This window comes from Mustelus asterias, chromosome 3, assembly GCF_964213995.1.
Source record: "Mustelus asterias chromosome 3, sMusAst1.hap1.1, whole genome shotgun sequence".
In the NCBI taxonomy this organism is placed as follows: Eukaryota; Metazoa; Chordata; class Chondrichthyes; order Carcharhiniformes; family Triakidae; genus Mustelus; species Mustelus asterias.
The window spans coordinates 145,908,614-145,925,952 of NC_135803.1; positions in this window are offsets into that span (position 1 = coordinate 145,908,614).

Here is a 17,339-nt window from a genome sequence, read left to right on the forward strand (position 1 = left end):
TTTATTATTGTCACATGTATTAATATACAGTGAAAAGTATTGTTTCTTGCACACTATACAGACAAAGCATACCGTTCATAGAGAAGAAAAGGAGAGAGTGCAGAATGTAGTGTTACAGTCATAGCTAGTGTGTAGAGAAAGATCAACTTAATGCAAGGTAGGTCCATTCAAAAGTCTAACAGCAGCAGGGAAGAAGCTGTTCTTGAGTCGGTTGGTACGTGACCTCAGACTTTTGTATCTTTTTCCCGAAGGAAGAAGGTGGAAGAGAGCTAATAGTAATGTCTCAGTCTTGAAATTTTCAGTTGACCTAGGTTCCAGCCTTTTGAGGATCAAAGTTCCAGAATTTCAATGACCTGCTGTGTGTGAAAGTGCTTTGTCGACCTCAGTCCTGACAGGAGGATTACGTTTAAATTGGAACAGCAGGAGGTCAATTTAACCCTTTGAGCCTATTCGGCCAGTTGGTTAAATCGGCTGAATTATATCTTGAACTTTTTGCCTGTGTTTGATCCATATCATAGAAACATAGAAGATAGGAGCAGGAGGAGGCCATTTGGCCCTTCAATCCTGCTCTGCCATTCATGATGATCATGGCTGATCAACTAATTCAATAGCCTAATCCTGCTTTTTCCCCATAATCTTTGATCCCATTCGCCCCAAGTGCTATATCCAGCCGCCTCCTGAACACATTCAATGTTTTGGCATCAACTAATGAATTCCACAGGCTCACTACTCTTTGGGTGAAGAAATGTCTCCTCATCTCCGTCCTAAATGGTCCACTCATGTCCCCAGACTGTGACCCCTGGTTCGGGACTCCCCCTTATCTTCGGGTATGGCTATCCTTTGAAACCCAACAGAAGCCATCTTGGTCTTGGCCAATGCATCATTCCTTCGTTTTGATGTACAAAAATGAAGAGGGATCTGACCCAAGTATCATTTCCCTCTTTTGCATTTGAAACCTCTCGTGATTAAGGCTAACTTTCGATTGGCCTTTTTGAGTACTTTTTGAACCTGTCCACAAGCTTCCAGAGATCTGTATACATGGACACCTAAATTACTCTGCTCCCCTCAATCTGCTCTCACCATTTAGGAAAATATTCTGACTTGTGGAATGGCAAAGCTGCATTGCTGGATGTGCTGTCCTGCGGTTCAGGTCTGTCTGTTGGAGTGGACATTAAAGACCGAATGGCATTATTGGAAGAACAATCAATAGACTACCTCTGAATGTTGTCCTGGCTGCCATTTATCCCCCTTGCTCAATGTCACTAAAACAGGCTAACCATTCGCTTTTCTTGGTGCTGTTTGTGGAAAAGCATGAGATTATGCACTTTGGAATGAGGAATGGAGGCATAGACTATTTTCTAAATGGGAAAATGCTCAGGAAATCAAACACATAGGGGCTTGGGAGTCATTGTTCAACATTCTCTTAAGGTTAATGTGCAGGTTCAGTCAGCAGTTAGGAAGGCAAATGCAATGTTAGCTTTCATTTCAAGAGGGCTAGTATACAAGAGCAGGGATGTACTTCTGAGGCTGTATGAGGTTCTGGTCAGACCCCATTTGGAGTATTGTGAGCAGTTTTGGGCCCCATATCTAAGGAAGGATGTACTGGCCTTGGAAAGAGTCCAGAGGAGGTTCACAAGAATGAAACTAGAACCAGAGGGCACAACCTGAGGCTAAAGGGATGATCCTTTAAAACAGAGATGAGGAGCAATTTCTTCAGCCAGAGAGTAGTGAATCTGTGGAGCTCTTTGCCGCAGAAGGCTGTGGCGGCCAGGTCATTGAGTGTCTTTAAGACAGAGATAGATAGGTTCTTGATTAATAAGGGGATCAGGGGTTATGGAGAAATGGCAGGAGAATGGGGATGAGAAAAATATCAGCCATGATTGAATGGCATTATTGGAAGAACAATCAATAGACTACCTCTGAATGTTGTCCTGGCTGCCATTTATCCCCCTTGCTCAATGTCACTAAAACAGGCTAACCATTCGCTTTTCTTGGTGCTGTTGTGGAAAAGTGTGAGATTATGCACTTTGGAATGAGGAATGGACTCGATGGGCCAAGTGGCCTAATTCTGCTCCTATGTCTTATGGTCTATAAAAGAACTCATGGTGCGCAAGATAGCATGCTGCATTTCCTGACAAAACACTTTGTCTGTCCGGTGCCTTAAGATATGAGAAGTGCTTTACAATTTTTGCCCTCAGGTGAATCCAATGGGAATCACTCGGGTGCAGGTGTGACTGGTGTTAAGATAGAATAGTTCAGTGCAAGAAACAGCCATCATGGTTACCCTAAGCAGAATACATAGATAGTTATTGTATTATTGATTATTTTCCCTTCCACTTGGGTCCATCACGTATTGATCTGTTAATTCAAGGCTGGTCATGGATGAAACTGGTCTTAGGCAATTGAATCATAGAATTGCTAGAGTGCAGGAGACCATTTGGCCTATTGAGCCTGCGCAGACAACAATCCCACCTAGGCATATCCCTGTAACCCCATGTATTTACCCTGCTGGTTGCCCTAACACTAAGGGCAATTCGCCATGGCCAATCCACCTAACCTGCCATCTGCAGAGCAGCATGGCACAGTGGTTAGCACTGCTGCCTCACCGTGCCAGGGACCCTGGTTCGATTCCAGCCTTGGATCACTATCTGTGTGGAGTTTGCACATTCTCCTCATATCTGCGTGTGTTTCCTCCGGGTGCTTCGGTTTCCTCCCACAGTCCAAAGATGTGCAGGTTAGGTAGATTGGTCATGTTAAATTGCCCGTTATGGTCCAAAGATGTGTAGCTTAGGGGGATTCGCGGGGTAAATGCGTGGGGTTACGGGGATAGGGCCTGGGTAGGATGCTCTGTTTGAGAGTCGGTTCACATAGACAGTGACCCAAGCCAGGATTTGAACCTGGGTCCCTGGCGCTGTGAGGCAGCAGTGCTAACTGCTGTACCACCCCTGCACCAATGAATTGCAACTGTTTTAAACCCTGTCCAATTTTATCTCTTAATGATATCCACAATGGTGGAACTCGTGGAACAGATATCTATACCAACCCATAATGCAGCCGATTAATATGGATATAAGTAACAGGACACCTACCTCCCATGTTGTTGAGGGAAGCCTGCTCGGGGTTTTACAGCATTTCAAGAAAGAGATTCTGAATCTTAAAATCTACTTGTGTTCAGATTGTTTAAAATTAACAATAACTGCAATTTTTAAAATTAAATTTTTTTAAACAATGGTGTCTGCGCAAAAAATGTAAAACTTGCTGCTTTGCCCCTTTGAGCGTTTTATCCCTGAGCTCTCGCTCAGTCCCCTGTTAGTTCAGAAGGTACATTAGTAAACGATAGTGCATTCTCTCTCTGCTTTAAGGTCATGTTACTCTATGATAATTTCCGCACTGTTGAAATTCAGGATCCTCCCATTGTTTCCTGGCTTTATTCTTCCCCCGGTCTCCTGATTCCTGTGGAATTTGTTCTCTACCCCCTGCCCCTCCCAATCACCCAGCCCGTCTACAACCTTAAGGATCTTAAAAGGTCCAAAGTGACATCACCTCATCATCGTTGCTGAATTTTACTGTACTGCCTCCGCTGATTCCTTTTATACAGCAGCGACCACACTTTAAAGTATTTCATTGGCTGTTTAATGCGTTGCGACGTTCTGAGATTGTGAAAGATGCACTACAGAGGAAAGTCTTTTTATACTGGGTCATGTGCTGGACTGATGGGGTTTAGTCCTAGGTTTCTTGATATTTGGAAACTGGTTAAGTGAGTAAGTAAATGTATTGGTGTCACAAATAGACTTACATTAACACTGCAATGAAGTTACTGTGAAAATCCCCTAGTCACCAGTGCCTGTTCAGGTACACTGAGGGAGAATTTAGCATAGCCCATGCACCTAATCAGCGCGTCTTTCGGACTGTGGGAGGAAACCGGAGCACCTGGAGGAAGCCTACGTAGACACGGGAAAAACATGCAGACTGCGCAGTGACCAAGCCGGGAATCGAACCCTGGTCCCTGGCGTTGTGAGGCAGCAGTGTTAACCACATGGGCTACTTTACATTGTATGGCGATCATTAAAACCCACCTGCATGTGGGATGCAAATTATCTTAAATTGTGCAAGTGAAAATGTTACACTCCCGAAACACCAAGCTGAGGGGGGTAGGAAAGGGGGCTCCCATTTGAGGTCAAAAGAAGAATGCGTGATCAACTGAATGATTTTTTTCATAGAATCCCGACAGGGCAGAAGGAAGCCATTCGACCCAGCGAATCTGCACCAACTCTCCAACAGAGTATCTTGCTTCAGGCCCTATCCCTATAATCCCACATAGTTACCCCACTAATCGCTCTAACCTGCAACTTGGGACACTAAGGGTCTTTTAGCATAACCTGCACATCTTTGGAGTGTGGGAGGAAACAGGAGCACCCGAAGGAAACCCACGCAGACATGAGAAGAACGTACAAACTCCACACAGTCACCCAAGGTCGGAATCAAATCTGGATCCCTGGCACTGAGGCAGCAGTGCTAACCACTCTGCCATCATGCCATGTTGATTCTTGGTGGTGTTTTAAAGACTGACTGAATCTGAGATAGTAATATCCTAATGCACGTTGCTGAGCAACTTGTCAGATGTGAATCAAGTGCAAGGCAGTGGATGTAATAAACTCTGTCTCAGTGTGAAAGGAAGCTGAATAAATGTTGTAGAGGCACTGACGGGCATCTGATGAGCACCGAGTCTGCATAGGTTTTATATTCAAAAAAGAGGAGTAAGTGATTTACTTTTGTAATTGAGTAAATTGAAATTATTAAAGAATATGGGACCAAAATTTATATTATGATATATCCATTCCCTTTTTAACAAAGAGCTGAACTTAGTAACAAGTAAACCAGATATCAAATCCTTTATAAGGTGTCAGCGGTCATCACGCTGATCTCTGAACCAGAAGGTTGTGGATTTGAGTTCCACTCCAACTGCAATCTAGGCTGATCTTGCAATGCTGCACCGAGGGAATGCTGCACAGTCAGAAGTGCCATCCTTCAGATGAAACATCTGCCCCCTATGGTAGAAGGAGAAGATTCTTGGCACTTTTTGAGAATGATTGAATGCCGCAATAAGTAAGGATAGGCAACAAGCACCACGATCATCCTCAACACCAGTGCCCCACAAGGCTGTGTCCTCAGCACCCTACTATACTCCTTATACACCTATGACTGTGGCCAAATACCCCTCCAACGTGATTTTCAAGTTTGACGATGACATCACCGTCGTTGGTCGGATCTCAAACAATGACGAGACGGAGTACAGGGGCTGGTACGGTGACAATCTCTCCCTCAGTGTCAACAAAACAAGGGAGATAGTCATCGACTTCAGGAAGCGTAGTGGAGGACATGCCCCTGTCTACATCAATGGGGATGAAGTAGAAATGGTCAAGAGCTTCAAGTTTTTAGGTGTCCAGGTCACCAACAACTTGTCTTGATCCTCCCATGCCGACACTATAGTTAAGAAAGCCCACCAATGCCTCTCTTTTCTCAGAAGACTAAGGAAATTCGGCATGTCAACTACGACTCTCGCCAACCTTTACAGATGCACCATAGAAAGCATTCTTTCTGGATGTGGTATGGCTCCTGCTCTGTCCAAGACTGCAAGAAACTATTTCTAATCATGTCTAGCAAGATGCAGGTAAGACTCCACTCAACAAGATAGCATGTGGCAAAACACAACCCACCTGAACCTTAACGCTTTCCACATGAGTCATTGGCTTACTTATTTATTATAGAAATTAGATTTAATGTTGATTCTTGCACTAAGCACGGTGTATTCACCGGAAGTGATGTCACTAGTGTGGGGAAATGCCAGAGTGAAGAAGCAGCTGTGCAGTGCACACCACCCAGTGAATAAAACTCCTTTATCTTTAACCCTCTGTGGTTCCAGGTGTCAATTCTCCAATATGCAACAGAAATATGGTCAGTTTTCTGCAGCTGTCTTCTTGGGACTGAGTTATAATTGCCCCAAACCCAGTTGCACAGTTTCACAGTTACAAAGTGAAAGGACAGTGTTACAATCATGCACCAGTCAACTCTTTGCAGTGCTCAGAGGAAGTCAAGCTGCTGGCTGAGCAAGTGCAGCTTATTATCACTGTCAGAATGCAAGGCCATTTACATTGCCACGGGGATGGGGCAGGCAGGTATTAGGTGAGATCTACAACCACTTTCAAGCCACCTAACCTCCCAGCTGGGAGCCCTCTCTGAAGAAGAACTGGGAGTCACTTGATATCCGCAACCAACATTGAAAACAGATGGTGTGTTTCAGTGTGGTTTCTGGGAGCTTGCTGCGGCCTGTATTTGAACAGTGACTACACTTTTTTTTAAAAAGTGCTTCATTGATTGAAAACCATTTTGGAATGCCCTGAGGTTGTGGTTTGTGCAATGCAAAAATACACGTCTGTTTTCTTTAGTAAAAGGTTTCATTGACAGCAGGCACAATGGGCAGAATGTTGTGGAAGTTGTTAGTGTCCCACCCCTGTGGCTGGAAATGTTGGTGGGGACAGGACGCAGGGCCTGTATTTTGCCAATGGCAGCCAATAGGGTGGCTTCTACTAGAGCTGCTGCCCCATTAAGGATTGCGGCCCAAACCCCACCCCCCTCCCTTCCCCACCCCCCGACCCAGTCAGAGGACTGGCACATCAGCCGCCTCCGCGATGGCCATGCATTCTCAAACTCTGATACATGGGGTCAGGCTCTGAGGGCACTGGGACCAGGAAGGCAGGTCTCTACAATGGGAGGAAGGAGGATTTTGCTGAGGGCATATACCATTGGCACAGGGGTGGCCGCTTCTGCAAGGCCCCTCTGTGGGCCAAAGAATTCCCAAAAGGGAGGGCTTCACCCACCATCCCGCAGCCCACTGGGAGGGTGCCCAGGTTTACTTGGTAAAATGCCAGCGGTGATGGGAAGAAGGTGTAAGTGGCTCAGGTGGGCTCCAGACAGGCATTCCTGTCCGATGGTGGTGTGAAGTCACCGGGCACCCCATCCCCACCCCCATGCTCCTTCCCAGACCATTTTGCCCGCCTTCCGGACCATCCCAAATGGCCCCAGAAAACTCTGGTCAATTTTTCAGTGCTGGCCCCATAATTTTGTTTCCTTGAACAGCCGAGACTGATAAAAATTCATTATTTTATGAAAATTATCTAAATATTGCCCTGAAAGTTGCAGCTTTCACTCGACAGTGAGTTTTAAGGGGCGTCTGGACAAATACATGAATAGGATGGGAACAGAGGGATATGGTCCCCGGAAGGGTAGGGTGTTTTAGTTCAGTCGGGCAGCATGGTCGGTGCAGGTTTGGAGGGCTGAAGGGCCTGTTCCTGTGCTGTAATTTTCTTTGTTCTTTGTTCTCTGTTCTTTATTCTTTGAATGGGCCTGAAAGCATCTTGCATTTTGTTTCTTGTTGCTCAGGATGTGTGAATGAACAGGGCACTTGTGCAAATGGAAAGAAAAAAAAGAATAGCTTCGTAAAATAATGTTTTTGTGAGACTGAGGGCAGCCAGTCGTAATGTAGGTCATCATCAAAGCAGAAAAGCCATTACACGTGAAATAGCTCCTTCCAGTCCTGTAAGAAGTCTTGCTCTTCATCCTCATTCAACCTTGCAACTTATCCTAAAGAGAAGGTTGATGTTTTCAACTCACTTTTCCTTGCAACTCTTAACTTGATGATGGTTTTCTTTTGAAATCTCCCACCATTATCCCAATGCATTGTTGTTATTATGGTTGTCAAGTGTTTAAATTTTAAGTTTATTTATTAGTGCCACAAGTAAGTTTACATTAACACTGCAATGAAGTTACTGTGAAAATCCCCTAGTAGCCACATTCCAGCGCCTGTTCGGGTACACAGAGGGAGAATTTAGCACAGCCAATGTACCTAACCAGCACATCTTTTGGACTGTGGGAAGAAACTGGAGCACCTGGAGGAAATCCACGCAGACACGGGGAGAACGTGCAGACTCCTCACAGACAGTGACCCAAGCCGGGAATCGAACCCAGGTCCCTGGTACTGTGAGGCAGCAGTGCTAACCACTGTGTCACCATGCCACCCTTGTTAGCTCCATTATCAATTCTTTATGCACTGTCTAGGTGCTGCTGTCCTCAGGATGGTCATATCCACCTTTGTGCTTGCAGTGTGTTTTCTATTCTCTTTTAATCTCAGTCTACCCTTTATTTTTGAGTGGCATGGTGGCACAGTGGTCAGCACTGCTGCCTCACAGCGCCAGGGACCCGGGTTCGATTCCCGGCTTGAGTCCCTGCCTGTGCATAGTCACCTCGTTCTCCCCGTGTCTGCGTGGGTTTCCTCTGGGCACTCCAGTTTCCTCCCACATTCTGAAAGACGTGCTAGTTAGGTGCATTGGCCGTGCTAAATTTTCCCTCAGTGTACCTGAACAGGCGTCGGAGTGTGGCGACTAGAGGATTTTCACCATAACTTCATTGCGGTGTTAATGTAATTGTTAATGTAATTGTCACAATAATAAATAAACCTAAACTTACATTTTTCTTGGACCTTTACTTGAATTTCAAACAAAAAATTGATTCTGAGCCTAAAAATAAATATAATATTTCACCAGGAAAGTTATTGAAGCTACTGTTACCTCTTCCTCGAAACGTTCTGGCTTAGTCTGTATTAGATGTTATGATTTTCAGCTGTTGTAACTCTGGATCCCTGTCTTTGAATGCTTTGCGAATTGTCTTGGCTTTGTAAACATCCATGCCTTTAGGGTATTACACTGTAGGCTTCGATGAAGTTATTATAAGGCTCCCTACTGCAAGTATGTCCATAGTATGTGCTTCACCCTCCAATCTATTGTCTTGTAGCTAATGGTTCATCCAGACATTTTCCCATTAACTGGGGTTCCCAAAGGATCTGCCTTCTCTGCTACACTTCTACATTTCAGTGGCCCCAATCCCTCAACATCTAAACTTATGCACTGTATCTGTGATGAGTTAATTTTGCATGCATCAATTTCCTTAGCTATCGTTCCATCCAGACCCCCGTCAGACTGAATCATTGCATGCTGCTCATGGGGGAGCGAAATCTTCAAAGGGAGAGTTTCTCGGTGCTTTTAATCCAAACCAACAACCTCCACCTACCACAGAACCACATCATAGAAGCTACAGTGCAGAAGGAGGCCATTTGGCCCCATCAAACCTGCACCGAACACAATCCCATCCCAGTAACCCCACATATTTACCCTGCTAATCCCCCTGACACTAAGGGGCAATTTAACATGGCCAATCAACCTAACCCGCACATCTTTGGAGCGTGGGAAGAAACCAGGGCACCCGGAGGAAACCCACGGAGACACAGGGAGAATGTGCAAACTCCACACAGACAGTGACTCAAGCCAAGAATCGAACCCAGGTCCCTGGCGCTGTGAGGCAGCAATGCTAACCACTGTGCCACCGTGCTGCCCTCTTACTCTTAGTCTTCACCTCTTGGCATTTTTGGTCTAAATCTTGCGAGCTCGACTGTATCTCCTCCAGCACCAAAACTGATTCTAGGGAGGCCTTTACACTCCGACTTGTAGTTATAGTTTAGCATTCAATTTCACAAGATCGTGTTGGATTCCGCTCCTATCCGACTGCATCTTTAGGAGAGAGAGCACATAACCTCACATCAATCTTACCAATTTGAAATGCCAATGCTTGGCACATGAGGAGGAGGAGATGAAAGAATCTCTGCTTTCCAGAATTTGAGGTTTGGTGGATTTACAAGTTGTTTAGTGCACCCAAAAGGCCACCTGAGCATTTCTTTGAAACTAAATTCGAAATTGGATTGGGTTTAATTCTCCATGTGGTATCAAACTAAGTCAATGGGATAATGCCCCTTCCCGGGTATCTTACTGCAATTCATTCATTGAACTATCAAACTATTTTCATTGCAAAGCTCATGCCAGTTAAACCAGGAGCAGAACGGTAAGGTTATTGTGCTGGGAATCCAGAGAACTGGGCTAATGCGCTGAAGCTTGGAGTTCAAATGTCATCCTGGCAACTGGGAAAATTGAATAAGTCTGGGATAAAAAGACAGTGGCAATAATGGTGATAGGATTGTCGTAAAACCCCAGCTGTTCACCTCTGTCCTTTAGGGAAGGCAATCTGCCTTTGTGACGGTAATGTGCTACTGATATATTTTATTTATAAGAGGAATGTTTTAAGATTCAGCTTTCTCCTACAGCCAGTCATTTTGTCTGGTGGGAATGCAGCTCAGATGCTGGGAGAGCAGGATAATTACTCATTTTACCCATGTAGTATTTACTTTGGAGAGAGCTAATGTAATTCTGTTTATAGATGAAGATTTCCCCTGGGATTTTTGATGAAGTTGATTAACAGGATCATGTGAGAATGTGGTTAATGGGAGGAGCTAAGTATGTCGCAGAGAAAAACAACTTTCAGTTCTGGCTGGGAATTGCTTGAAGACAGAGGTTTTCTGTAAGCTGCTGAAACTCATTCTCTGTCTGAAAGCTTGAAGATTGTCTACACTCATTATAGCAAGTATATTTATGGGTGCTAACTGTATTTAAAACGGCATTGTAAGTCTGTAAGTGAAATGTTGCTTATTTGGAACTGAAACAGTGATAAGTTAGAAATTAAAGTTGTTTCTTTTCAGTTTTTAACTATTGTTTAACTGGTAATAGTTATGCTGCTTCATTTGTTAGAGTTACAGTTAAGGTGTGTGATTAAATAAAGTTTGTTTTACTATAAAAGATCCCTAATTGGTGAGTGGAATTATTCCTCGAGTAAAGCATCCTTTCCTCACAATGTCAAAATAGAAAAATTGTTGGGGTCTAGTCTGGCTTCACAATGTAACTTGGCATTCTGGCCAAATGTAACTCTGGACTCACAGCAATTTAGTTGAATCTTTACAGTCCTCCAAAATGGACGAGAATTTATAGCAGTTATATCAATCCGCAATAATAAAATCATATGGAACACTCAGCATCTGCCTAGGTGTTGGATTTGGATACAACAAAATTATACCCGGTCCAGTCGACACTGTCCACCCTGCCAACATCTGGGAACTTGTGCCAAAATTGGGAGAGCAGTTCCATAGTCTAGTCGAGCAGCAGCCTGACACAATCATACGCACAGACTTTACCTTGCGGACAATATCCCAGACCCTCCATTATCATCCATGGGTATCCTGTCCCACTGGCAAGATAAGCCCTCCAGAGGGTGGCACAGTCGGAAAGGTGCAGCCCTGAGAGTCCTCAACATTGACTCTGGATACTGAAGTCTCTGTGGCAAATTTGAGCATAGAAACCTTCCACTGATCACCACCCTGCCCTCCCTCAGTTAATGAATATGTTCTCCTCCATGTTGAGCATCACTTGGAGGAAACACTGAGTTACAAGGTTACTTTGCGGGGAGGACTTCAATGTCCATCATCAAAAGTGGTTTGGTGTCACCATTAATGACCAGCTGGTGATGTCCTGAAGACCTAATCTGCCGGACTGGGCCTACAGCAGGTGGTGAGAGAACCAACACAAGGGGAAAAATTGATCTCAGCAGTGTTACCTTGACCCACACATTTGTCTGCCTTTTCCATGTATTGAATGGAAACTTATCCCAGCTCCCTGAGTAGCTGGTTCTTTTTCAACTGTCATTGTCAGGTGTGCACTGTCCTAATGTAGGTCCCTGGCTCACGGTCTGCTAATTCACCCTTTTCTTGGCAGTGTTTTTTTAATCAGTTGTTAGTTTGCCATTGCTTTCCACTCTCAGGAGCAGGACAGGCAGGCAAATCCAAGTACACACCTCAGCTGAAATGGGAATCAAACCCACACGGTTGCCATCATTCTGAATCATACACTAGCCATCTCATCATTGGAGGCAGTGGCATAGTGGTATTGTCACTGGATTAGTAATTCAGGGACCCAATGTAATGCTCTGGGAACCCGGGTTCGAATCCCACCGTGGCAGGTGGTGAAATTTGAATTCAATAAAAAAAAATCTGGAATTAAAAATCTACTGATGACCATGAAATGTCGATTGTCATAAAAACCCATCTGGTTCATTAATGTCCTTCAGGGAAGGGAATCTGTTGTCCTTACCCGGTCTGGCCTACATGTGACTCCAGAGCCAAAGCAACGTGTGGTTGACACTTAAATGCCCCCAGGGATGGGCAATAAATTCTGGCCCAACCAGAGATGCCCACATCCCATGAATGAATAAAAAAGCCAACCAGACCTAACCTCACCTATAACGCTCTCCGCTTCACTCAGTCTTTCACCACTCCTGAATCTTGAATATATCACCTGATGACCACTTAATCGAGTATCTTTTGAGTCTCTCTCTTAACTTTGATGGCTTCTCGGCTCTTCATATTAATTTCTCAGAAACAAAATGATGGATGTGACTTGATTGTTCCACTTGTAACAAAAGGAAATGTAGATACACAAATACGAAAACAGAAAAATGCTGGAAAATCTCAGCAGGTCTGACAGCTTCTGTGGAGAGAGTAGAGCCAACGTTTCGAGTCTGGATGACCCTTCGTCAGACCTTTCGTCAAAATGACCCTTGGTTTCAAATTCCGGCATCCGCGGTATTTTGTGTTTATCTATATAAACAAATACGTGGCTATGGAGAAAGGGCAGGGGAATAGGACTAATTGGAGATAGCTCTTTTAATGGGCTGGCAGAGTCTTGATGGGTCAAATGGCCTCCTCCTAAGTTGCATGGTTCTAGGATACTTTGATTTTTAAAAATTTGAATTGTATGAAGTAAGAGACATCTGCATTTCCAAGCATCCAATCCCTGGCTCACACACTCCGATAGCGCGCTTAAGTGAAATGATGATCAGTTTAAAGCATTAAAGGAGTGACCCCCCCTCCCCCCCCCCCCCCAACCCCCCATGGCCACAGGACCTTTAGGACTCTGCGTGGGTGAATAGTTATTTTATGTGCTGAGTACCGCACACATCCAGGATGAAAACACACACATCATTTTGTCATGAGCAATATGTTTGAAATGTCCATGGTAATATTCAGTCATCCTCCTCAGCAAATATGGCATGTGTGTATTTAAACATAATCCTTCCACCCCTGGTTTGAACATCCTGTCTTAGTCATGCTCGGAAGAAACTCACTTCCTTTCCAAGGAGGAATCAGAACAGTGTGTTCGACTCCAGATGAACTCCTCTGAAAAGCGAGACAGTACAGAGGATTCTGCAAGAAATAATTCTACCCTACCCCGCCCCACCCCAATGTATTTAAAGATCCTTTCCCCCTCATTTATAGGAAATAAACCCACAATAACCCACCACATTGCTTGGTCAGTTAAATGGCGTGAAATCTGGTCTCTGGATTGAATGATTTACATTTTAATGCAGTGATTAAAATAGGAGCTAAAATCCATTGTGTGCAACTGGAGATGTTAAAACTAAACACAGGGCAGCACGGTGGCACAGTGGTTAGCACTGCTGCCTCACAGCGCCGGGGACCCGGGTTCGATTCCCTGCTTGGGTCACTGTCTGTGCAGAGTCTGCATGTTCTCCCCATGTCTGCGTGGGTTTCCTTCGGGTGCTCCGGTTTCCTCCCACAGTCCGAAAGACGTGCTGGTTAGGTGCATTGGCCATGTTAAATTCTCCCTCCGTGTACCCGAACAGGCGGAGTGTGGCGGCTAGGGGATTTTCACAGTAACTTCATTGCAGTGTTAATGTAAGCCTACTTGTGACACTAATAATTAAACTTATAAACGTACAAAATGACCCTTATTTGTAATGCCTCAGAAGCTGCCGAGAAGCCGCTGTAAATTGTCAGATTGAATGAGTATTCCACAGGTATTGAGGTTGTTTTTTTTTTGGCTGTTCTTTTATTGAGTTGACACAAAAGTGGGAGAATCTTTTTCAACACTCATCTGGCAGCCATTTTACCCCAAACTACTCCATGGCCGATGATCGAGCCGTTTAGTTTCTTGCAAGAGCACCCTCTATAGCTTTTATAGTTCACTACAGCGTGGACTTTCGGTGGGAAGTTTCTGAAAGGATCTCAACATATAAACTACTCTCTAGAGCTGATCGTGTCACAAAATGAGCTATTTATGTTCTGTAGAGCTTCCCCTGCAGGTCATTGCTTACTGGGCTGGTCCTTTCCTGTGGGTTCTCCCTCTGCAGGTAGCTTGACGCACTGCAATATTAATGAAAAAAATGCTGGAAAATCTCAGCAGGTCTGACAGCATCCGTGGAGAGAGAATAGGGCCAACGTTTCGAGTCGGGGAAGGGTCATCCAGACTCAAAATGTTTGTTCTATTCCACCCCCCCCCCCACAGCTGCTGTCAGACCTGCTGAGATTATCCAGCATTTCCTGTTTTTTTTTCAGAATCCAGCATCCGCAGTATTTTGCTTTTATCGCAATAATAATTATAAGTTGTACATCACTTAGCGATGGTACCCTCCTCTATTCACAATTCACTGTATTCATTGAACAGTGTCCTTTCTACGAGTGCTCTTACAGCCTTTTTGTTCTCACTACAGAATGAATTGAGTTATACCTATTATATTGCATTCATATAGATTTAATGGCCTCTATAAACATCAGCTAAATTGAGTTGTTTATTTCGTAGACGAGCTCCCACTACAAATCCCTAGTTTGCTAGTGTTAATACACAGGGAAACATTGCTACTGTGTAAATTTGCACCCACTGCAAACAATTGTGGAGTGCATAGGAGACCCAGACAATTTTCCAATTCAATTATCATGGATGTTTAGTTGATGGGTGATATTGTATCAGTGTTATTGTAGGAAAGCAATTTTGGTTCAGAGTACAGCTTTGCCTTCAGGAGCATAATCACAACTGGCTTGATCTAATCGTTACAGGGAAGTTGGATTGTCATTTTCACAGAACGGCTACTGTCTGCATTCTTAATCGCAGCCAATAACAGCAAACAGATTGGAAACGTCTTCAGCAGACGCAGAATCAGGATCTCTCTGGATTAATTTGTTGTCGGATGAATTTCATGGGTAGTTTTATTTCAGTAATATCGAGCTCCTGAGATAAAAGACAAAAAAGACAATACAAAATAATAGCGTAAATTTATAATCACTGCCATTGACAATGTGATGAGGGAGCTATCTTGATGACTCGCAGGGTGAATAGATCAGCTTTAGTGTAACATTAAGTTATTGCAGATTGTGACAACATGCATTTATGAAGCATCTTCAACATAGAACAAAGAAAATTACAGCACAGGAACAGGCCTTTCGGCCCATCAAGCCTGCACCGACCATGCTGCCCGACGGAACTAAAACCCCCTACCCTTCCGGGGACCACATAGAATCCCTACAGTACAGAAAGAGGCCATTCGGCCCATCGAGTCTGCACCGACCACAATCCCACCCAGGCCCTACTCCCATATCCCTACATATTTACCCAACTAATCCCTCTCACCTATGCATCTCAGGACACTAAGGGCAATGTTTAGCATAGCCAATCAACCTAACCCGCACATCTTTGGACTGTGGGAGGAAACCGGAGCACCCGGAGGAAACCCACGCAGACACGAGGAGAATGTGCAAACTCCACACAGACAGTGACCGAAGCCGGGAATCGAACCCAGGTCCCTGGAGCTGTGAAGCAGCAGTGCTAACCACTGTGCTACCGGGCCGCCCATATCCCTCTATTCCCATCCTATTCATGTATTTGTCCAGACGCCCCTTAAAAGTCACTATCGTATCTGCTTCCACTACCTCCCCCGGCAGCGAGTTCCAGGCACCCACCACCTTCTGTATCAAAAACGTGCCTTGTACATTTCCTTTAAACCATGCCCCTCGCAAGTTAATAGCTTTTGCATCCCAAAGCATTTCAAAGGAGTGTTATCAAATAAAGTTTAAAAGCAAGCCACGTGAGATGGTAGAACAGTGATCAAAAGCTTGGTCAAAAAGCTAGGCTTTGAGGAGCATTTCAAAGGAGGATCAAGAGCTGGAAGAGTTAGGGAGCGAATTCCAAAGATTGGGGGCATCTGAAGACATGACCAACTGCCATGAGTGATGACAATTGTGGACCCATCGGAGAGCAGACTTGGTGGAGTGCAGAGATTTTGAAAGGTTGCCAAGCTGAAGGAGATTACAGAGAGTGGAATGGGTGAGGTCATGGAGGGATTTGAACTAAAGGATAATTTAAAACTGAAAACAGATGATTTGGAAGTTAATGTCTTGTCAATTACATTAAGGTTTGTTAATGTCAATTACATTGTTCCGGTTAAGAGAAACTGGTAATAGGTCTTTGAACGCACAGATAAATGGGGGATAACTGGGACATTGGGCTATGTGGGAGGAAAGCTGAGACTGAACAAGTCCATAAACTCCCTGTGGAGACACTCTCTTGTGTCTTGGTTTCCACTTTATCAATTGGCTTAGATCCTATTAAGAAGTTTAACAACACCAGGTTAAAGTCCAACAGGTTTATTTGGTAGCAAAAGCCACACAAGCTTTCGAGGCTCTAAGCCCCTTCTTCAGGTGACTGGGAATTCTGTTCACAAACAGAACTTATAAAGACACAGACTCAATTTACATGAATAATGGTTGGAATGCGAATACTTACAACTAATCCAGTCTTTAAGAAACAAAACAATGGGAGTGGAGAGAGCATCAAGACAGGCTAAAAAGATGTGTATTGTCTCCAGACAAGACAGCCAGTGAAACTCTGCAGGTCCACGCAACTGTGGGAGTTACAAATAGTGTGACATAAACCCAATATCCCGGTTGAGGCCGTCCTTGTGTGTGCGGAACTTGGCTATCAGTTTCTGCTCAGCGACTCTGCGCTGTCGTGTGTCGCGAAGGCCGCCTTGGAGAACGCTTACCCGAATATCAGAGGCCGAATGCCCGTGACCGCTGAAGTGCTCCCCAACAGGAAGAGAACAGTCTTGCCTGGTGATTGTCGAGCGGTGTTCATTCATCCGTTGTCGCAGCGTCTGCATAGTTTCCCCAATGTACCATGCCTCGGGACATCCTTTCTTGCAGCGTATCAGGTAGACAACGTTGGCCGAGTTGCAAGAGTATGTACCGTGTACCTGGTGGATGGTGCTCTCACGTGAGATGATGGCATCTGTGTTGATGATCCGGCACGTCTTGCAGAGGTTGCTGTGGCAGGGTTGTGTGGTGTCTTGGTCACTGTTCTCCTGAAGGCTGGGTAGTTTGCTGCGGACAATGGTCTGTTTGAGGTTGTGCGGTTGTTTGAAGGCAAGAAGTGGGGGTGTGGGGATGGCCTTGGCGAGATGTTCGTCTTCATCAATGACATGTTGAAGGCTCCGGAGCAGATGCCGTAGCTTCTCCGCTCCGGGGAAGTACTGGACAACGAAGGGTACTCTGTCCACTG